The sequence below is a fragment of the Saccostrea cucullata genome, unplaced genomic scaffold, assembly GCF_032062105.1.
Source record: "Saccostrea cucullata isolate Sc308-1 unplaced genomic scaffold, CSIRO_AGI_Scuc_v1 ctg4292, whole genome shotgun sequence".
In the NCBI taxonomy this organism is placed as follows: Eukaryota; Metazoa; Mollusca; class Bivalvia; order Ostreida; family Ostreidae; genus Saccostrea; species Saccostrea cuccullata.
In genome coordinates this window covers 58734-82970 of record NW_026937881.1, presented here as the reverse complement: position 1 = coordinate 82970, position 24237 = coordinate 58734, and the positions used below count along the sequence as shown (strand labels likewise).

The window sequence follows — 24237 nt, the reverse complement described above, 5'->3', positions numbered from 1 at the left end:
GGTATTGATTATTCTGGTCGAAATCTTTGTGTTCTAACATATCCTGTTACAATCTGTCTACATTTTTTTTCCATATTTAGTATATTTTGAACATTTAGTACATGGAATTTGCTAAAGTATAGATCTAAAAAGGAGAAAAAATATTTTTTTTGTTTGAAATTAAATCCTTTGAAAGACGTTACTTTTATGACTATAAAGTCTGTGTTTTCTTTTTTGATCTGTGTGCTTTTTGCGAATAGGTAGGTACGTTTTTGAAAGATTGGTGGACGCTAAACATAGAAAAAACTTGGAATGGCCTTACGTGAAAACAGGATAATAATTTAATACCATATATCAGATCAAAATTACATTTATGTTCTGAGTTGCATTATTTAAGATTTTTGTAAGAAGTATTAGTTTGCTGATTGCAATAATGAGTAATTAATGCTGTCATTACTTTCTACACCATCAAGTTGTCTTTGCCCTGCCTTTGGCAGATGTTTAGTCGTGTAAACATGTTTTCTTGATGTTACAGAGAATATTTGACCTTGTCACCTTAAAGTGATGTCAAGAATCATGATTTGGACAATGGACTTTCTGACTATAATGATGTGAGAAGTTTAACCTCTGGAAAATTGTGTTTAAAAGAGGATTTTTTGATATTTCAGGGGTATCGATAATTAAATGGCTGTTGCTTTATAAAACTGAATAAAAGAACAATATTATATCGTTTCTAGATCTGAAGTTTATTTTAAGTAAACAGAATTGCAAAGAAAATTTTATTTTGGGCCAAGAATGTATGGTTGACCAAATGCATAATTATGCATGAAAAAATTGAAAAGTATGATAAGTGGAGGACAATGCAGTTAGTTTAAATCAGAATATTTATACTTCTAAACATGGTGCATGTAAGCATTTAGGAATTTCAGTGTTTCTTATTGTTTATTCAATAACATCTTGTAGATTAAGGCAATAAAGAATGTGTTTAAGTGTTTATGACAGTTGAAGACTGAAAGGCATATTCTGAAATGAGTCATGAGGATTATATACAAAAACCTTATAAGATATGAGGTGAATTTTTGAAGTGCTGGCCTAATACATTCTATCACCATCACCTTATTTAAGAGATTGAAAGAATTTATAACTTTACTTTTTGGGGTGTTTTCAGACAATTACAAAGCATTTCTTCACTAATGCATTCACAAAAACCAAGGGGAGAAGGAGCGGGGTTTAGCTTCTCTATTTGCTTATTTAAATAACAGCCAGTTTTCTGTTGATGGAAGCTACAAAGGTACAGCATAGGTATGTGTATGGTTGTTTTGGTATCTGAATTCATTAAATTTGTATTGATCCAAATGAAAACTGAATCAAGGTATGATAAAAATTTATGGTAGTACATGTAATCAAAGAAAGAAGAAATTGACTGCTCAGTAAAGAATTACAAAGTATAGTTGTACTTTCATATACATGTTCTGTGAATTGCATTCCACTGTACAAATATTTCAGACCTTAACAGGTTGTTTTAACATTTGTTTCCAATGAGGTTCTATTATTTAAAAATAAAGAATTATCAGTGTATAATTTTTAGGGGTGTGTATTGGTCAAGATTTTTCAATACGATACGATACAATTTATTTTGAAACGATATCCGATATATTGGATATTAATATTACAGCAAGTAATTTCAAACAATTTTCATTCATAATTTTAAAAAACAGCAAATAAAATTGTTTTGCATTGTTTTATTTCTGAACAAAATAATGACTTGTTTGAGTAAAGTAAAGTAACAGAAAATAAAAAAAGGAAATTTTTCATATTTCAAATTTTCAATTACATGTATAATCAGATGTCAAAATTGCAAAAAAAAAAAAATGTAAGAACATGTGAAGGTAGACTTATCCTAATTGACATTAAACATGAGCAGGGTTATACGCTAATAGCCCTAATTATAATAATAATGCTTCTAGTCTTTTACTTGTTTCCATTAATGTTTTTTAGCTCACCTCAACGAAGTTGGGGGGAGCTTATGTGATACCCTCGGCGTCGGCGTCGGTGTCGGCGTCGGCGTCGGCGTCCCAGGTTAAGGTTAAGTTTTTTGGAGCAGTTTTCTTTTTAATTACTTCTGTGTCCTATACTGATTAGACATGCATGGAAGATGGTTCTAGTGTGTTTCATTGTACCAGTCAAAGTTTCAGATGCTGCAATTTCAGCAAAGGAATTACCAGGTTAATATTTTTGGAGCAGGTTAACATTTTTGGTGCAGTTTTTGGTGTGGGTTTCATTTCCAAGTAACTATAAGCCCTATGTTGACCAAACTTGCATGGATGATACATCTAAGGATGCATACTACTGGGCTTGCTTCGGATGCTGAATCTGACCTACATTTTCCGGTTGAGTGAACAGGTTAAAGTTTTTGGTGTAGGTTTCATTTCCAAGTAACTATAAGCCCTATGTTGACCAAACTTGCATGGATGATACATCCAAGGATGCATACTACCGGGCTTGCTTCGGATGCTGAATCTGACCTACATTTTCTGGTTGAGTGAACAGGTTAAAGTTTTTGGTGCAGGTTTCATTTCCAAGTAACTATAAGCCCTATGTTGACCAAACTTGCATGGATGATACATCTAAGGATGCATACTACCGGGCTTGCTTCGGATGCTGAATTTGACCTACATTTTCCAGTTGAGCGAACAGGTTAATGTTTTTGGTGCAGGTTTCATTTGCAAGTAACTTTAAGCCCTATGTTGACCAAACTTGCATGGATGATACATCTAAGGATGCATACTACCGGGCTTGCTTCGGATGCTGAATTTGACCTACATTTTCCGGTTGAGTGAACAGGTTAAAGTTTTTGGTGCAGGTTTCATTTCCAAGTAACTATGAGCCCTATATTGACCAAACTTGCATGGATGATACATCTAAGGATGCATACTACCGGGCTTGCTTCGGATGCTGAATCTGACCTACATTTTCCAGTTGAGTGAACAGGTTAAAGTTTTTGGTGCAGGTTTCATTTCCAAGTAACTATAAGCCCTATGTTGACCAAACTTGCATGGATGATACATCTAAGGATGCATACAACCGGGCTTGCTTCGGATGCTGAATCTGACCTACATTTTCCAGTTGAGCGAACAGGTTAATGTTTTTGGTGCAGGTTTCATTTGCAAGTAACTTTAAGCCCTATGTTGACCAAACTTGCATGGATGATACATCTAAGGATGCACACTACCAGGCTTGCTTCGGATGCTGAATCTGACCTACATTTTCCGGTTGAGTGAATAGTTAAAAGTTTTTGGTGCAGGTTTCATTTCCAAGGAACTATGAGTTCTTTAATGACCAATCTTGCATAGATGATACATCTAAGGATGCATACTTCCAGGCTTGCTTCGGATGCTGAATCTGACCTACTTTTTGTGGATGATTATTATGAGTGAAAATGTTAGTTTTGATGCATGTTTCATTTCCAATGAACATTTCCAATAAACTATGAGCCCTATAATGAGCAAACTTGCATGGATGATACATCTAAGGATGCACACTAATGGACTTGCTTCGGATGCTGAATTGGACATACATTTTTCAGATAATAGACAAGGTAAAAGTTATGGTTGCAGGTCTATTACCAAAAACTATAAGGCTTATATAACATTGTATAAACCAAACTTGCACAAATGCTGCATCAAGAGATGAAAACTCTCAAATTTGCTCCAGATGCTGGATTTTCATTACATTTTCATGAAGAAGAAGTAGTTTAAATTTTTTATGTAGGTCTATTTCAAAGTATCAGATCAAAATTGCTTTTAAAAATATTTTCATTTTTGGAATGTATACTTTTTGTTGGTTAATTGTGTGACTTTGCCTTACTTGAAGACAACATTCGTTGAGGTGAGCTCTGTAATCTCTGATTACCTATGTTTAAGAAATGCAAGGGCTGCTGGGCATTTACATTTTCAGGGCCTTAGCAGGCTGTGAAGCTGTAAAATTGTGTGTGAAACATTTATTTTATAGTTCAATGGTTTTTTTTTCAATGTTTTAAATGTGGAGTGAAAAAAAAATTGGCAAATGTTTAATACTGATTGATAATGAAAAACCAACTAGATCTTGGCTTTACATCTCCACCGCCAACTTCTTCAACTTTTCCAACTGAAGTCAAAGTCATAGCACTGTTATTATTGTGATCTAACAACTTTATTTTTGTGGAACATTGGGATAACTTGACAGACTCTTCAGGCTTGATCGTGATTTGGTGGTGTCGTAAAAGATAGACGGACCATCAAATTTGTTGTACCTCCAGATGTTGCAACCTTCTCAGTGAGAATGTCTCACAACACAACATACATTTTGCAAGCTTTTGTTCTTTCGTAAAATATTCCCACACTTTACTCATGCATCTGTAAATAATAATTTTAAGTATTTCGATCCCGACTTTAAAAATGTGTTCTTCAAACCCAACTTTATATCGACATATCGTCACAACACTGTATTGTATATCACTCGACAGGCTTATACCAGTACATTTTAATATATCGATATATTGATTCACCCCTAATAATTTTATATTTAGCATATTCAGGAATTGTATAACACAGTTCCTGAAAAGGTAAATTGAATACAATGTGATAATAATATTGTAAATCATTAGTAACCAGGATATGGTACACACTAGTTTAGATAGGCTTGCTTGAATTTGTGTATATTCCCTATTGAGTATTGAGTTAACAAGAGATTAAAGATTGGAGGTTATGTTTTTTCATTGAAAATTTTAATTACTTTAGACTCAAGCCACTGATTAGGTTTTGTAAGGAGATTATGCACATGAATGTGCAGAGTGAATTTTAGAAGTGTGTAGGAGGGCTTTTATAGCTGTTCTGTAGAGAAATAAATTAAAAGTGAAAGCTTTCAGAAGATCACTTTGAGCAAACTGTTTGTATGAAATGCTTTTCTTATGTACAAACTTCAGTTGACATATTCAATCAAGTAGGCTGTTTGGTTTTGACATATTTAAATATCTTTAGAGCTTGTGCTTTTGTGAAAGATTGGAAATAAATGACCTTTAATAAGAGGGTAGCCCTCTAATTGTATATATGGGGATCCCCATTGTTTGCGTTTTGGACGCCATCCAGATTTAAAAAAAATTTGTCTTCCTGCAGTACAAATATTAGCCAGGTCTATTTCCCCTCCATTTTGGAAATAATATTACATTAGTGCTTGAAGCAGCTCTTTTGGGAAATAATGCTGATGACTCAACAGTGAAAGCAAGACATTAGGACATTGGTGGTTCTCTCTGTCTGGCAGTCCAAAGTAAGTGTGGGCGGTGATCAGATGATAATTAGAAGTTAGAGGGAAACACGGCAAATATGACATTTGTTCCTTTGGAAGCTATTTAGCTACGTGTAATACATATTTAATATATAGCTATATATATAGCTAAAGTGGAGATTTTTTATAGATTATAAGAATTTTATATCAACACAAGTGTCATTATATGGCGTTCAATCATTTGCAATCTATAGCGCCCGGGGGAAGAAAAAGTAGGCCAGTTTATTTAGTAATATTAAATTAAAATATTTACATTGCCACTGCTCGTGTGTTTTAGATTGGATTTGGTGTTCAATAGAATATTATGTCAACTTTGTGTAATTTGGCATATCAGAATCTATCCATGGTGAAATGGTCGATTGCTATAGTCGCCAGCTGTAACATTAATTGGTACTTTGTAATAAAACGTTAAATACTTAATTCAGGTGTAAACTCTTTCTGATCCAATTTAAAAATAAAAGAGAGAAATATTGACTTTACAGTGATAACCACATCATGTTTAAGTAAATGTTAATTTGGAATATGTTTAAATGAATTTAAAAAATTAATTCTAAATGAATTTTATAAGGTAGAAATTGTCAGTTTGTAGTGCATAATCAAATATAATAGGTATTTTTATCATTTTTGCAAAGCAACCTTTATATTGCCATTTCTATAAAAGGAAATTAAAACATGATTGATCATTGATCCTTCATTTATTGCTCAAACATGATTGTTAAAGATTCTGTATCTTGAATTTATTGAATCTGATCTTGGCAAGAATTGATATATACCATGGTACAAGTTTAGTTAAACTTAAACACATATTCCAAACAGGTGAATTTGTTTTGTACCCTATACCTGATAACAAACTGAATACTGGAATGTAGTACAGTTGAATTAAAGGAAAGCTTATCTTTATACTTTTGATTATTGGGGAATTCCAATTCTGCATTGGGAGGAATTGGATGGACATTCCTCTTCACCCTATGACCCAAACTTTTGATGTCCATTTATGTATAGTATATTTTGTTTTAAATCAGCAGTCTTTCTGTATATACTTATTAGTGCTAAAAAAAAATGTATTTTACATATCATATGGACATTATGATTTCTGAGGAATGCACTTCCATCAGTCGTAGATTGGGGATTTCTAAATAATCAAAACTACAAGTTGATCATTGCTTTTCTCTGATTGGACTACATTTCAGTATTCAGTTCATTGACTGCTTTTTTTCCCCTTTTCAGCACATTTTGCATTGTATAGGGATGGGCTTTAATCATCTACTTTTCTCAACTTCTAGAACAATGAAATTTTTTTTTATTGATTGCTTGTATTTTTTGTTGAAACTAACTGAAAAATATTATATCAGAGAGAAAATCCAGCTTTATTTTTAGGTGCTATAGCTTTTAAAATACATTTTGTATCTTAATCGGATTAATAATAACAACAAGATTGTCTTTGTGCTGCAGAAAATTATGTTGCTAGTTTACAGAACACAGTTTTATTTATTCGAAATGCCAGATGTGATGATTCTTTGAAAGTTAATTAATGTACAAGTCATGATTTTACATACCTATTAAGTAAAAGATATTTCTAACAATTTAAGGTAAATATTCTTTACTGAAAGTATTAAAACATGAAACTAACTAACTCTGAAAGTATTGGAGAACAGTATAATTATTTATTCCTCACTGACTTTGTTCATTCCTATTTTTAAGGATACATTAGTGAAATTTGAAGCTGATCCTATTGAGGAGTTATATCTTTTGTATGAAGGAAAACTCTTTTGAATAGATAATTTTTCAAAGTAATGGAATTCTTGATTTAAAAAAAACAATGTGCTTTTTGTTAACTCTTCTTTTAATTTTCCAAAACCGAATGGTTGTAACTTAACTCTTGCTTCACACTGGCATTCACAGCAATATAACAGTGACCATTCTGTCATATGGTTCTACAGTCAAAGTTCGGGAAAAGAAACCCCTTATCATAGTGGAGTGCTTTATCACCATCATTTTTGATGTCAGTATATTTGCCAAACTTTGAACAGTATTTGCAGAGTTCTTAAAACATCAATACTTTGAAACAATACCCTCTCCTGCTTTCCCTCACACAGAATGAGTAAAAGCTTTTTAATGACAACAACCAATCTGTCAACCACCTAAAGCTTGATAAGTGATTTTTTTTTTCAAGGTTGCTTTAACAATTTGAAGAAATCAATTTTATTTCGTATCTCAGTTAAACACAGAACTGTGAATTTTCCATTCTTGAGAATTTTTTTTGTACTTTGAATAAATGTTATTCTGGATGGAATAATGATTTTAAAGATAACATTACTTTTGAAATCTTTTTGTGTGTTAGGCCGTCTAATGATGTAATAACTTAAAACCCTGTTGAAACACTACCCCCTATGGCATTGCTTTTCTTCTCAGAATTAAGTGTTATTTTCACAAGTACTAGGTGTTCTTAAAACCGTTTGTCCCTTAAGGGGTCTTCTAATTGTTTACCTTGTCAGATAATGGTTGAACCATGTACGGAGGTAGAGTACATATAAGATGTTTGCACATTTGTCCTAAAAAAGATTAAAGTTTTGAAATAATTATTTCAAACCATAATTGTATGACAGAGTTGTGCTTGCTTAAGAGGTAAGTGAAGTAATTTTATATCCCAATAATGGCTTAATTTATTTAATCTTTATGGAGTAAGAAGTTTGTAATTCTTTAATCTGTATTAAGGGCTTTAAGGGGTCTGTACAAACAGACCATGCGACCTTGTGTATTGCAGTAAATGACTAATTTTGTTTCATGACGTATGCACATACATTGTGTATACTAGGTCAAATGTTGTCTTTTTGTGACCACACTCGTATCTAATGATTTTAAAGGGTCTGGCATATTGCCCTGCGTGAAACGCTTGTGCTGAGAAATTATCGAGTAGTAATAAAAAAAGGCCCTACAACTGGTTGTTTGTAGTACTTTTTAAAATACCTTTGAAAGGCATCATGAACTAAAACGTGAGGTACAGGCCATTTGATTAAGTGAATAGATGTGATAGATATATATATATATATATATATTTCTAGATTTATAACCTTCGATTGGTAATTGAAGTCAATTAAACCACTTCACCAAGACTTGATGTTACTGGTATATGGAAATCGGTCGTTGAATTTTTTGTGCATACTTGGCTAGAGGCCATAATTGTTTATTCGACACATGGAAATCAATGAAGTGTGTTGGATTAGAGGAGAATTTTTGTGGATTCAGTTATTTGAAGGTATCGCAGGTACCCGATAGCAGTACGAGTTTTCAGACCATACACAGAGAAAAAGAGCCTGTAATCTGATCGTAGCAATAAAACAGTCAGGGCACATTGATTTTTCTCATCCCTCTGCTAGTTGCTGAGGCCCAGAAGTATTTTTGTGCTGGAACTGAGGACTGCGATTCCCACTCTGACCGGCAAAAACAATTATCCTGGTGAACCACTGTATTATTGAACATGATTGTTTTATTATTTCAGGTGTGATTGTGGAAAAAATACCATGAATTATGGAGGACTATCTTCGGTGTGTTAGTGTAAGGGCACTCGAAGACTACATGTCTTGACCACGATGAATATGACTGTACCTAAGCATCTCTGTGATAACCTATGATTTTTTTTCCTTGGGAGCAATGTCATCTTTTGTGGCACGAGAGCTGTTCCCTCAGACTGTGGAAGGCACTTCAGTCTTGACCATGGATATTCTCGCTAAGAAGTTTCGGGAGCAGACGTTGGAAGAATCCAACAAACAAAATTCATCACAAATTAAATTTGTAAGTATCTTAATTTACATTTTTCCTGCCTGTAGAGTTCGGAAGTTTTATTTGATAAAATAATTAGATTTGTAACCGGTTTCTCTTCTGACTCAATTTATTTATTTTCTAAAATAAAAATGTATGTCCCAAATGTTTCCAACTTTTGAATGACATTTGAATGCTGGATTCTTGAGTAAAATTTGTTGGATATCTGAATGTATATTTTTTTATTGATAAGCTTCAACATATTTGTGAATAGGTGAAAACATGTGTATAACACATGCAGTACTAACTGAACCAAGTGGCAGATATTTCCTTAACATGAGTTGTGACCCATAAAAATGAATATCTACCATCTCAAATGTTTTAACTTGTTAAGCATAATAAAAAGATTTGTTCCTATCATATAATGTAAAGAAGATCCGAATAAAAAGACCTTTGAGGTTGGTTTTAAAGAGCTTGCATTGATCATTGTAAACCTAATCATACAATGTCTATAGCTCTAGACCCTTGTTCACCCTTATGACACATGCGTCTTATTATCTCAGTTTGCAATCATGTATATTATTAAAAGATATTATCACTTGTGACAATGGTGTTCTTCTAATCATTATCTTGAATTCCACTCCTTGTAGGGCAATTACATTGTTTTTCTTTAGGGTATCATATTGATATATTTGAGAGGGAAAACTGTACCTGAGTGCGAGTTTCATATTTCAGTGATTATGTATATACTTACTGATGATAAAAATACTTCATACAGATGAAGATTATTTCAGTTCTACGCTTGAACTTATTTTCTGCAACACAAAACCTGACAGGTATTCAGGTGAGCACTTAGGTTACACAGAGAGCAAAGATATCTAACACATTATGCAAAGACAGTCTTCCCTTTGTGTATCTTGAACTTGTATCTCCTCTCCAGAACATAAAATGTAAATTGCTCCTACACTTAGAATATTTTAAGGAAAGGTATTCAACCGAATATTTTCTTAAATGCATTGTCTTTATGCTGACCTTTGAAATTCTGTCAATTTTCAGCTCAGACTCGTGAAAATCTACTTCATGAAAATTTAGTGTTCAGTAGTAGACCAAAAATTCAAAGTAGAGTTGAAGTTTGTTTGAATGGAAAAGGTGTGTGTGAATTTTTTAAAATCTTAAATGCATTCTGAAGGTAAATGTACATTTGTTAATATAAAAGAAGAATATGAAGAGTAATAAATATTAATACTGGTATTAAGTCAGTTAGGATCCTTATTTGAAACTATTTAAAGCTAAATCCATGCCAAATTTATTATCATATACAGTTGAACTTCGGAATCTCGAACTCTGATATCTTGAATACCATGGATATGTCGAAGTGATTTCGAAGTCCCAACCACATTCTTTAAGTATTTAACCTTCGATATCTCGAATCATCGGATATATTGAAGATTTTTGTCAGTCCTATCAGGTTCGAGATAACGAAGTTTGACTGTAATATAATAAAAAGCACTACTCATGAAATAAACTTGAGTGGGCATATTTTATCAAGTCGATGAAATATTTGTTATTGTCTCTTGATCAACAGTCCATTGGCAAAGACTTTACATTCTCACAATTTTGAGGACTATTAATAAAGGAGTCATAAAGTAAAACCACTGGAATTTACAGTACTTTTTTCAAATCTATCTTCATATTGATATATGATGTGTCTGAAATATAGGTTTCATGCCCTAGCTATGTTAAAATACACTATAGTTCAATGTAAGGGAAAAATTATGTTTAAAATCATTCTAGGAGTAACATGAGATTTTCATACTAAAAACAGAGCTGTTATTCACTGAGACATGAATGGTTACTGGGGCAAAAATGGTATATACCGGTACTCAAATGCAGTAAAAGATATTGATTTTTTTTTAGTAAACACATAACCTCTCTTTCTGTCAATAAAAATTGGCCTTGAATCTTTCACCTGAAAAAGAAAATTAGTGTTGCATATGATTGAATATCTAAGGTGTTGGCACAGAGTAAAGATATATCTATGCCAACATTATTTTATTAATTTCTCTTTCAGCATTTGTGTTATGTGTCCTTTGATATTTGAGTTTTAAATCAGTCATGGTAATCAATTTTTTTCTTCATAATAGGTTGTATTCTCAATGGTATATTTGCTGGCAATATTAGGTAAATAAGAGAATATATATCTATATAGAAGATAATGACATTTTCTGAAGGTGTTCTATTCTTTACAGATCCGTCCCGGGGAAGGTTTTAGACTTAGTCGCAATGCTGAAGCCAGGCTGGCAGGGGCAGGTAATACACTATATTAAGGAATATCATATGTGTATTATCTTTCACATGTTGTTTCATTTTCATCATACATTTCTATGTTCAAGTTATCATACCACAATTGTATGTTTCATATGATTGCCATAGTACATCATATATTAACAGCTATGCCACGGATGTGCTATTGTTCACTCTGTTCAATTGTGGAATAGTAATTTTAAGGACACCTGTCCACGGGTTATTAAGCTAATCTACTGTAACAGTTTTTTTTTGGCCTGCCTCTGTCAATCTTTAAAATTTTTAGCATTTCAGACATATGTTCAGAACCATGCACTCCATTCACTGGTCAAGTTTTTTTTTTTTTTCTAATTAAGAATCACCCTCTTCTATGAAAAGGAAAATTATTTAAACAATTTTTTTTTCAAATATAAAGGGGTAATTCAGAAATGGTGGTGATCAAAATCACTGGAGTAGAAAAGCTAAAATCATGTTTAAAAGTTGAATTTGAAAATTAGAAAGAAAAAAAGGTTCTTTATATGTGAGTTCGTACATATGGCAGAGAATTGGACTGAGGAGAGTAGTATACCCTTTAGTCTAATTATGCATTTTACACAAGGTATGTGTTAGGTTAGTGCTGGGATTTTACACCAAAATGTGTCTGATTACAAAATACAGTGAAAAAAGTATGTATTAAAAATTAATTATGTATATGTGTAATATCAATGTACACACCATTTACAAGCTTATATCGTCAAAACTCATCTCTAACTTGGAGTGAGAAAATACTGCTGACATTCTGAGGATTCTAGACATAGAGTAAAATAATTGGTCTGGACTTCTAAATGACAATGACATATCCATGGAATTTAAAAAATCTGGATAAATTGAGATACTGAAGCGTAAACAGTGGGGAAAAGGGGGGATAAATCATGGTATATAGCTATCTTCTAATTTGGTTTTTGCGACTATTAATGCTGAGTTTTGCCGATGATGTGCAATTGGAGTTGTTAAAATGGATGTTTTCGATCAGCATTAAACGGTCGCAGATACCAAATTAGAAGATAGTTATTCCCATTCTAATGCAATCTATGCATTTTGTTTGTTGCATTGTTTACATTTATTTTGTTGAGTTTTGTTATATGAAATCAGAGAAATATGTTTTTGTATGGCTCTTTAATGATGTCACAATGAAAATCTTTCACTCTCATTAATGCTCTTATACTGCCTCAGACATTGGTGCATTAATTAGACAATCCAAATGTGTTTTACAAAACACTTGCATTAGAATGTGACCTTGACCCCCTCTCTAGTGACTAATTTTAGACCATTTCCAGTTCAGTATCGATGCTGCTTTTGCAGTGTTATTAAAGACACTTCATATGTTTTACAAATGCACTTTACACAAAAGTAAAAATGAAAAGAAATCTAATGAGTTGCACAAACAGAATTCATTGAACATATATTGCTGGTACTTTAAAGAGGTTATATAGGTTGAAGAGCTTAAAGTAGATTAGATTAAATATGGGTATTTGTTTGGAATTTTTTTTATATACCTATAGTGGAGATATTAAAAAAAAAAGACACATACACACACAAACAAATTTAAGTGATAAATGTTTCATAAACTACTATTTTAATGAAAAAAAATAATGACTATACAACTGATATGATCTAAAAATCTCTGTGCTTCCTATTGGACTGTACTGTTAGTAACTCATCAAGTAAGTTCTAACTTTTTGTTTCTGAAAGGGAAAATGGACATAAATGCCACTGCTTATTCCCTTTTTTGTAAGTAAATCAGATAATATTCAGGAATCAAACATGATACAATCAGTGAATATCAATAAAACCAAAGGGGATTTTTTAAGAAGTACAAGACATATTAAATTATGTAAAAGTAAGGTTATTTATGTCTGAATTAATCCACCAAACATGGTAATACCGAGGTTATAGCAAAAGATTATGGCACCAAGTCTCATGTTACCAATTTAGTGTTGCTATAGATGCATTGCAAGACAAAACAGAATTCATTTGCTTACAAATATGGTAAAATCATATACAGTAAGTCACAAAACAAATAATTCAAGGATGAAGGAATAGATCATCATCAAAACACTGGTCACAAAGGCATGAAAATGGAATTTGAATTTTTTTTTAAGTACATGTATCTTCATTATGCAGGATTAGTTCGATTTCAATTATCAGTAAAATGGCACTTAATTGTGATAAAAAGTGTACAAAGATCCCAAACATGGTGTCTGATTCTTTGGTTTAAAAAAATGAAATTAAAAAAAAATCTAAATGATTTATTAAAACTTGACTGAAGTGTTGATTGTTCTACATTAAACTTGACATATCATGTTAGATAATGAATTTGTGTCTTAATGTGGGAGGCTTTTTACCATTGAAACTACAAAAATTATATATTGCTAGGAAACTTAATAATTTCACATTAATAGAAAGTAGGTCACCGTGACCAAATTTTTGGTCGTCACTCTCCGAATACCCAAGATGCATCAACTCACAAAGTTTGATGATTCTAAGCCAATAAGTACCAGAGATACTTAAATATAACCATAAAATGTCGAAAGTAGGTCACCGTGACCTTATTTTTTGGTCGTCACTCTCCGAATACCCAAGATGCATCAACTCACAAAGTTTGATGATTCTAAGCCAATAAGTACCGGAGATACTTAAATATAGCCATAAAATGTCGAAAGTAGGTCACTGTGACCTAATTTTTGGTTGTCACTATCCGAAAACCCAAGATGCATCAACTCACAAAGTTTGATAATTCTAAGCCAATAAATACCTAAGATACTTAAATATAGCCATAAAATGTCGAAAGTAGGTCACTGTGACCTACATTTTGGTCGACATTTTTCAGAGTCCCAAGATGCATCTCCTGACCAAGTTTGATGATCTTAGGTCTGAAGGTAATCAAAATATGCCTTTTAAACAATTTGAAAACATATGCCTGCAAAATTCTAAAAGTAGGTCACAGTGACCTACTTTTTCTTAAATATGTTTTAAGGTCCCAAGATGCAGCAACTTACAAGATTTGATGATTCTAACCCTTTCAGTGCCTGAAATAATGGGATTAAATGTTTTAAATAGGTTAAGTCATAAAGTTCAAAAAGTAGGTCACGGTGACCTACTTTTAAGTTGACGTTGTTCAAGGTCCCAAGATGCATCAACTGACTAAGTTTCATGATCATAGGCCTAAAAGTGTCCAAAATATGCCTTCAAATCAATTTGAAAACAAATGCCCGCAAAAATAAAAAAGTAGGTCACCGTGACCTACTTTTGAGTTAACGTGATGTGAAGTCCTAAGATGCATCAACTTACAAGATTTGATGATCCTAGTCCTTATAGTAAGCAAAATATAAACATTTTTATTAATTGTAAATTTAGGTCAACTTTAAAGTGACCTTGAGACCACGCCCTTTGCCCCAGGGTCATGCCTTGAACAATTTTTAATCTTCAACATATCCTAATCCTTGTATGTAAGTTTGGTGAAAATCTGCCTGGCGGTTCTGGAGAAGAAGATTTTTTAGCAACTAGTACTTTTGGTTTTGTTTTCCTGATTATCTCCCCTTGTTTTAGGGTCCTAACCCTTATTTTAGTATAAATGGTAGCCCTTGGGCCAAGGATACCCTGTGGCAAATTTGGTACTGATTGGCCAAAGGGTTCTTTAGTTATGGCCCATATTCTAAAAAGTTAACGCACACCGCACACCGCACACCGCACAAATGGCCATAGCATTAGCTCTTTGAGCCTTTGGCTCAGAAGAGCTAAAAATAGAATTTCATGTGAAATTTCTTAAAACCGCTACTCCTTCTACAGTTTTTGTCTGATTTCAGTATAACTTGGCACACAAGTAGACTACACTAAGATACATAGAATAGTGCATCGTTTTTTGATTTAGATGAACGGTGTTGCCATGGTTACTAAAAATAGAATTTTCTGTGAAATTCCTTTAAAACGCTACTCCTTCTACAGTTTTTGTCTGATTTCAATATAACTTGGTACACAAGTAGACTACACTTAGATACATAGAATAATGCATCGGTTTTTTTTATTAAAAACGCTACTCCTTCTACAGTTTTGGTTTGATTTCAATATAACTTGGCACACAAGTAGACTACACTAAGATACATAGAATAGTGCACTGGTTTTTGATAAGTACGAACCAGTAGAGCTACAGTCTCGACAGAGACTTCTGGTTCATTTAGATTTCCGTATGTTTAAAAAAGACAGGATAGACAATTTTCTATAAGCTTCTATTCATTATACCGGTAAGTGTTTGCCAAAGCATTTTTTTTTCTACATAACCAAAATACATCTTTGTTTTTATGGTAGCATAGTGAAAACCGACTAGCCATGTTATTTTGTAAAAGAACATGTACCAGGGTACATGTAAATATTTTTTTAGCTCTACTGGTCAGAGACCAGAGGAGCTTATGCGATAGTAATGCGTCCGTCGTCCGTCCGTCTGTCTAGCTGTCTGTCTGTAAACAATTTTCCAAAATGCTACTCCTCCTACAGTTTCGGTCTGATTTCAGTATAACTTGGCACACAAGTACACTACACTAAGATACATAATTCTGTATATCGGTTTTTGATTTTGATGAACAGTGTTGCCGTGGTTACTAAAAATAGAAATTTCTGTGAATTCTTTCAAAATGCTATTCCGAATACAGTTTTTGTCTGATTTCAATATAACTTGGCACACAAGTAGACTACAATAAGATTCATAATTCTGCGTATCGGTTTTTGATTTCGAAGAACAGTGTTGCCGTGGTTACTAAAAATAGAAATTTCTGTGAAATTCTTTCAAAATTCTACTCCTCCTACAGTTTTTGTCTGATTTCAATATAACTTGGCACACAAGTAGACTACACTAAGAACATAAAGAGACTTAATCAAGAATCAATTTATTTATTGAAAAGTTTTAATTCCCAACTGCTTTTAAGTACTTTTCTCTTCCTTTGCTATAATTACAAACCAGTAGAGCTCCAGTCTCGACAGAGACTTCTTTCATTTAGATTTCTGTATGTTTTAAAAAGAAAGGATAGACAATTTTCTATAAGCTTCTATTCATTATAAGTGATTGCCAAAGCATTTTTTTTCTACATAACCAAAATACATCTTTGTCTTTATGGTAGCCTAGTGGTAGGGGATTCCTTTTATATAATCCTGAAGCTTAGCTTGATTTTTAGTTGGGCTCATTGCTACGATGTTCAACAGGAAATGCTGCTTCATCACTGCTTAATCAAATTTACACGTTAAAATATAGTACATTTGCGCAATCAAATTTGAGGCAATACAAACACTGATTACAGAATTAATTTTTTTCTGAAATTGTCAAAAAATAATTTTAATAATGTACTTTCTACAGTCTTCTTCGATTAATTATTTGTTTAAAATATGCAAAAGGTTTTCATCAGGTATCGATGTGTGTGCCATATTCTATGAATAAAGGTTGTACTGTCAGTCTAACAGAAATGCTGTAAACATCATTAATTACTTGATGTACACTTTGATGCAAATTCTCAGCTGAGGACACATCAATGCATAATCGTTTGACCTTAATTAATCTTGCTGCATTAGTGTTTATTTACTTCTGTTGGTATATAAATCCCCGAAACCGCCTAAAACGATACATGTGATAAATATTTTATGCTGTTAAATTAATTCTATAATAATTTTATTTAATTTTAAAACTTTTTAATACTATATATATGCCATAGAGATATTTTGTGGATAACATATCCTCTCAATGTCTGAACCTGTTTTTAAACTGTCATCACGGTCTTTGTTCATTACCCTGTAAATGAGCCCAGCTTTCAGTACTTCTGAGTACTTTGATTATTCACTGCATCAAACCTAAGACAAAAACATGGTGCAGTTATGTTACTTAACCATGCACCCAGCATTTGAAGTGAATGAGACCTTAAAAACCTCATAGTACATGTTAGGACAATGTCACTGAGTTCCAAATAAAGGTCTAAATTAAAACTATTCACCGGTATATATTAGCACCTTTAAATGAGTGAAGGAGTGAAAATTCTAAAATAACATTACCAATCAAAGTATCAATAAGACGCTGATTCTTACGTCTCAGGTTCCAATCCCATTGCTAAATGCTTGAGACGGGTTACTCCAATGAGACCGTATAAACCGAGATTCAGTGTCAAAAGGATCCCTTACTTCTCAAAGGCAATAAGTGCTGAGTACAAGTCTATATTTGCAGCTTACTATCCCAAGTGGTGGCATCATCAAATGACTGGAAAATGTTTGATAAGCCAATAATCAAACAAACCATTCCTGCAGTCATCTAAAAAATAAGCAATTTTTCTATTATTACAATTGTTTTTACAAATTTCTTTTGCGATTTAACTGAGCAACATTTGTGCAATTTTTTGTCAATAAATTTTGATACTAAAGAGATGAACAGCTTTTTATAGCAAGTACAGACAGCAGCATGAAGCGCTGCTCATAGTGCAAGCTCTCATGACAACGCCTTGGCGAAGAGAAAATTATCACTTGCTTATTGATCCACACAATTTCTTTTCCGCAGTAACTTTGGATCCAGAGTGCTTTGATTCTTTAAGCTACATTCTTGCAAGAATTAACCAAAAGTTTCCAAAAAATAAATTTACCTTGATTTAATGGATAAATTGCAGATAAATAGTGGGTAAAAAAATTCCTCATTAAAGTCAGCACTATTCAAGATTTAGACTGGTAATGTAGGCCTAACTTACACCACGACATCGTGTGACTTCAAAGTCTAGTGCCCTGTTCACATGGAGAGTTTAATTCACAGTAAATTATGGCGAAGTAAACTAATGCGAATCAAACTAATGGGAATCAAACTGTGTTAACATGACAAATACGAATGATTAATTCTACAGTCAAGCGTCAGTAAGGCTATCCACTCAAAAATAGCACAAGTACTTGAATCTGACCACCAACATGTAGCATTTGAATTAATTTTGCCATTCACATTCTTCAAAATTTAATTCGAATAAGCTTCCCTTTGTGTTCACATGGAGCTAATGCGAAGTAATTTAATTCGCAGTAAATTAATTTGAATTAATAAAACTAATTTAAATTAAACTCCCTGTGTGAACAGAGCATCGATGCACAAATATCAAGTGCGGATTGACAAGCCCGATCTAAATTAAAATTGAATAAGTATCTTCCCTCACCCTAACCATGCTAACAGTCACACCGTCAACATATTGTTGCAGTGTATATTCAACTAATAATAAGTGTAGTGTGAATTAGCCCATCAATGGTATCTGCGGTACTGCTCTTTTGCAAGGCAAAATAATAATGTTTGGCAAAGTTTTTGTTGGAAGATAATTAAATGATGTATATTTAACAATTACTTATACATCATATTTCACCAAACTATATCATTTTGCCCTGCAAAAGAGCAGTACCGCAGTTACCTTGAAACGGTCTGTAAGAGTATCACTATGATGGATAGTGGAGTGTTGAATTTTTTGTTTTGAAAGTGAGTCTTGTTGAAATTAAATGCTCACATATATTTAAATAAAAAATAAAAAAACTGTTAGAATTTTAAAAGGCTAACAGAAAGCATCTGAGCTTTAAAACAGATGTATCGGTGTGTCTGTGTAGTTCTAAAAATATCAATGCTCTAAGATGCCATAGTACAGCTGTAGTAATGTAAATTTTACGTAAAATAATTTTCTAACCTTCATTCCGATGGTTCACGCCAATCAGTCTTTAAAATGTCACCGTCGACTCTTTCATCACTCGATACGTTTATCACTGAGAACTACGAACCACAGTCACTGCTTGTTCATGTAACAGACGGAATTTCCTCGTAAACAATTCACACAAAAATTTATAAATCGGATAATTCTGCTTAGGATTACGCTCCAAAGGATTGATAAAGTACTTCGTAGCTGCAGATTAAAAGTGCGTGCATGTCTACATACGGCTTGTGGCCTGTGTGGTAAGAAAATGCTCAACTTCACATGATTTCTAACTTTCAGTTTGTAAACATGTGTCCGATTTTTGGGACACACTAATAACCGGATATACGCAAGACCTGATATTAACCTGATGTTTTTATTTTAGATTAAATGATAATATTGAGTAATTCAAATGACTTATTTGAAGACTGTATGACTATGATGCATAATGCTATACAAAAATTTGTTTGTTTTGAATATTTACTGACTATTTTGAATCAGGTCAAATAAGGCTTTTAATATATCAGGTCTTTAGTACCTTCTCATTTCCCACAATGCCGCGCGTTGTTTACAAACAAGAGGCCCCGAAAAGACTTCCTCTAAACTAATGCAGAAATATTTTGATTTTACTTATTGCTGTGAACATCATCACATTATATTAATTATTCGAATAAAAATAAAACAGAGAAGCACCGAATCAAAACAATATCTTTCAGATGCATCAACTAAAACTATGCCAGTAAAGGCTTAGCTTATAGTAGACAACTTGTTCCTGTAAGGTTTCTCACATATTTGTTTTATAAAAAACTATTAAATATAGCTTGAAGTTTATTTCTCTTTATATCAAACGACAAGATTTAATCAGTTCGAAACTATTTCAGTCAAACTTTTTCATAATATACCAATATTTTTAGCTATCAGAAAAAAACGTGTATGAGCTATTAACCCCTAATTATAGGGGCCAGCCCCTTTTCCTTGATCTTGTATGAAAGCTCTTGTAATCATGCACAACTTTTGTTATATATTTCTTACCAAATTATTCTCGGTTCAAAAGTTATTGCACAAAAAGAAGCAAAATTTCATGGAAAAAAAAATTACTAAAAATTGCCGTCACATAGCTTCCGATCTTTAAGAAATAAGCTTATAATTTTATCGTTATGCACATCTACAATGTATTGGCTACAAGTTCTCCAACTTTCATAAAATTATCATATGTCGTTTTTGAGTTTATTTGTGGACACGAGACATCAAAATTATCAATTAAAGGACAATAACTCGCAAAGTAAGGCATGTATCAGAAAATTGAAAGCAGATGTAAATAGGTGTAAATGCAAGGTATCTAACCTGAAAGTTTCATAAAAATCAGTCGAAAGGTCTTTGAGAAATTGCCTGTCAAAAATCCGGCGGGAAAAAAGCAAATAATAATAAGAAACAGTAGAATAACAGTAGGGTCTTCCGAAGGAAGCTCGGAAGACCCTAAAAAAGTGAAAAAGAAACCGAAGAATAACAAGAAGGTCTTCCGCTGAAGACGGAAGACCTTAATAATAGGGAAAAAAACGAACGAAAACAATAAGGTCTTCCGTTGGAAACGGAAGACCTTAATAATATGTAAGAAAAAAAGTGAAAAACAATATGTTCCCCAACTTCGTTTGGGGAACATAATAATAATAACTAGAGCCGAGCTCGTTGCAAAGCAACGAGGAGGTCTTCCGTCCTAATTGACCGGAAGTAACTTTCTTTTAAGAAAAAAAGACAAATGAAGTCAAAAAATGTTTAATCCTCCAAATTTATTTTAATTATTGCAAAATTAAGCCATTTTTGCAACTTCCGGTTGGACCGGAAGTACCGTCGAAGGACGGAAAATTAAAATTTAAGTTTCCAGTGACATATGAAATCCAAAAACCTGTCAAGAACAGCAAAAATATGCAATTCTTGACTACTTCCGGTTTGACCGGAAGTGACGTCGCCGGACGTATTTCGACGACGCCAATTAGATGGAGTTTGACATTTTGTACAACTTTGCTTCTTTGACATATTACAAATTCTCAATACTTTTTGAGATTTAAAGGAGATACTTTCGGCCCCTCTAGGCCCTTCATTTTAGGGGCCAGCCCTTTTCTCGAGATATCATTACAAAGATCGTGTAATTCTACACTTCTTTTGTTCTACATGTCTTAACAAAATATTTCTAGGTAAAAAGTTATCTTTGAAAAGGTGTCAAAAATTTTGAAATTCTTGATAGGACTTTTTTCGCGCCATACCGAGCGTCGGCGCTTCGTACTTCCGGTAAAAATGATATACTGAATTCACTTCTCCAAAGGTTGCTCTATCATCACTGAAAATTTCATACTTCTATCTTCAACGGTTTTTGAGAACATTGCCGGACAAAGTGACCCTCTAAAAATGACAAAATCGCAAAAATCTCCAAACCGGAAGTGACGTCATCAAAATAAAAAATTAATTTCTAGATTTTTTTATGTTCTATCAGACCTGAAAGTTTCATGAACATCCATAGAGCCGTTTCCGAGAACTCGCGTGCACAAAATCGGTAAGAAAAAAAATAAGAAGAACTAGAGCCGAGCTCGTTGAAAAGCAACGAGTAGGTCTTCCGTCCTGTTTGACCGGAAGTAACTTTAACTTAGAAAAATAAAGAGTAATGAAGTCCCAAAATTTTTAATCCTCCAAATCTATGTTAATTATTGCAAAATTAAGCCATTTTCGGCAACTTCCGGTTTGACCGGAAGTGACGTCGCCGGACGTGTTTTGACGTCGCCTTTAGATAAACCATAATATTTTAAACAACTTTGCTTCTTTGAGGTATTAAAAATTCTCAATACTTTTTGAGATATTAAGGAAAAACCTTCGGCCCCTTTCGGCCCTTTATTATAGGGGCCTGCCCCTTTCCGTAGATATTTTTCGAAAGATCGTGACATTCTCCACAACTTTTGTTCTATATGTCTTTACAAAATATTAACGTGTAAAAAGATATTGCAAAAAATGTGTGAAAAATCTCTAAATTCCCGATAGGTCTTTTTTCGAGCTATAAAAAGCGCCCACGTGCTGCACTTCCGGAGAATAAGAAAGATGTGTGTCACATCAGCACATGTTGCTCTATCATCGCTGAAAATCTTACGTTTCTATCTATAAGCACTTTTGAGAAAAATGCTGGACAAAGTGACCCTTTGAAAATCACCAAATCGCGGAAATCTCAAAACCGGAAGTGACGTCATTAAAATAAAAAATTATATATCAGGTGTGATTGATTTTCCATCGGTACTGAAAGTTTCATGAAAATCGATCGAGCCGTTTTCGAGAAATCGCGTGCACAAAATCGGTAAGAAAAAAACCAATAATAACTAGATACGATCTCGTTGCGAGCAACGAATGGGTCTTCCGTCCGATTCTGAAGTAAAAAACGAAAAATCTTGCAGAAAAAGTGATTAAAAAAATTGGACATTCGGGGAGCGAACCCGGGCCGCCCGCGTGACAATCCGACGCGCTAACCATTCAGCCATTGAAAACGCCGCTTCAAACTTTTAAATACGAAAATCTCGAGATTGCCTTTTTCGATTCTAAAACAAATTACATATTTCGCATTCGCAAAAGAGTCACTTTTAAGATGTCTAATATCAAAGAAAAATATTGGAAAACAAAAAAGTCGAAAATTTGCGGTTTTTTAAATTCGCATCCGGTATCGACCGGAAGCACTGACGAAAATTTGATAGTATAGGAGCAAAACTACAACATGTCATCTATTAGTCCTGAAAATGACAACATTCTAGCTTTTGTCGTTTTTGAGTTTTTGTGTCGACAAAATGGTCACTAAAAATTCGATTAAAGGTCGATAACTTCCGACCGGAAGTGATTTTTCAAAAATTGAAAAAAATGGATCAAGCATAGATCATGAAACATCATCTCTGAAAATTTCAATGAAATCCGTCCATGCATCTGTGAGAAATCGTCTGCACAAAATTTGGACGAAAAAAAAATTAATAGTGAAAAAGAAACAATAGAATAATAGAAGGGTCTTCCGTTGGAGACGGAAGACCCTAAAAATAGTGGAAAAGAAACCTACGAATAACAAGAAGGTCTTCCGCTGAAGACGTAAGACCTTAAAAATAGTGGAAACGAAACCTAAGAAAAACAATAAGGTCTTCCGCTGAAGACGGAAGACCTTAATAATAGGGAATTCCTTTAGGTATGACGGTGATGTCCCCTGGAGTACTTTGAAAGTGTATAAAAGGATATTATAATATGTTCTAAATTTAAGTGGAAGCCAGTGAAGAGATATCAGAACTTCGGAGATATGCCCATGCTTCCTAGTTCGGATGACAATTCTTGCTGCCGTATTTTGTACTCTCTGTAGCCGTGATATATTTTTCTGTTATTCCATAGAGTAGTGCATTTTCATAATCAAGTCTTGATGTTACTAGAGCGACAACTAGAGTCTTACAAGCATCTTCTGTTATGAATGGACGAATTCGATTGATTTTTCGTAGGTGGAAAAAACAGGATTTGGACACTGCGCTAATCTGAGTCTCCATGGTAAGTGATTTGTTGAAAAAACACTCCCAGATTCTTAACACAATCTGATTCACAGATGACAGAACCATCAAAATCAAGTTGGTGTGTAAAAGATTTTTTAAGCTGACTCTTTGGTGTAAAAACAATAAACTCAGTTTTATCCTGGTTCAATTTTAGTATATTTGCGCACATCCAGCTTCTCACGTTAGCTAAACCAGTTTCTAGCCGACTTTTTAAATCTGGCCATGTTTCGTTCGGTTTTATAACAAGGTATATTTGTGTGTCATCTGCATAACAGTGGAACAGCATGCCATGATCACGACAAATTTTACCGATAGGTTTCGAGAAAAGGGAATACAAGACTGGCCCAAGCACTGAGCCTTGTGGTACTCCGAACCGCAAAACAAGATCTTTGGAAGCACTCCCACAAATCACTACTCTTTGTGTGCGCTGTGTCAAGTAGTATTCGATCCATTCCAGAGCTGCCCCAGAAATTCCAAAAGAGAACCTGAGACGTGTGAGTAAGATGGTATGGTCGATCACATCAAACGCAGCAGAAAAGTCTAGCATCACTAGGGCCATACAGGAATTTTTATCAAGTGCTGATACAATGTCATGATGGACTCGGAGGAGTGCC

The 24237-nt window shown here is 33.5% G+C and overlaps 1 long non-coding RNA gene across 4 annotated transcripts; it reads left to right on the top strand.

Moving 5' to 3' along the window:
* Nucleotides 1-1259: 1259 nt before the first annotated feature.
* On the top strand, nucleotides 1260-11370 carry LOC134249010 (uncharacterized). 4 transcript variants are annotated; one of them, XR_009988189.1, is made up of 3 exons: nucleotides 1260-1281; nucleotides 8801-9093; nucleotides 11310-11370. It is a non-coding gene; the product is annotated as an uncharacterized LOC134249010 (long non-coding RNA). The 4 variants fall into 4 exon arrangements; XR_009988186.1 differs by lacking the exon at nucleotides 1260-1281 and adding an exon at nucleotides 5142-5283; XR_009988188.1 differs by lacking the exon at nucleotides 1260-1281 and adding an exon at nucleotides 7803-7926.
* The last annotated feature ends 12867 nt before the right edge of the window (nucleotides 11371-24237 follow it).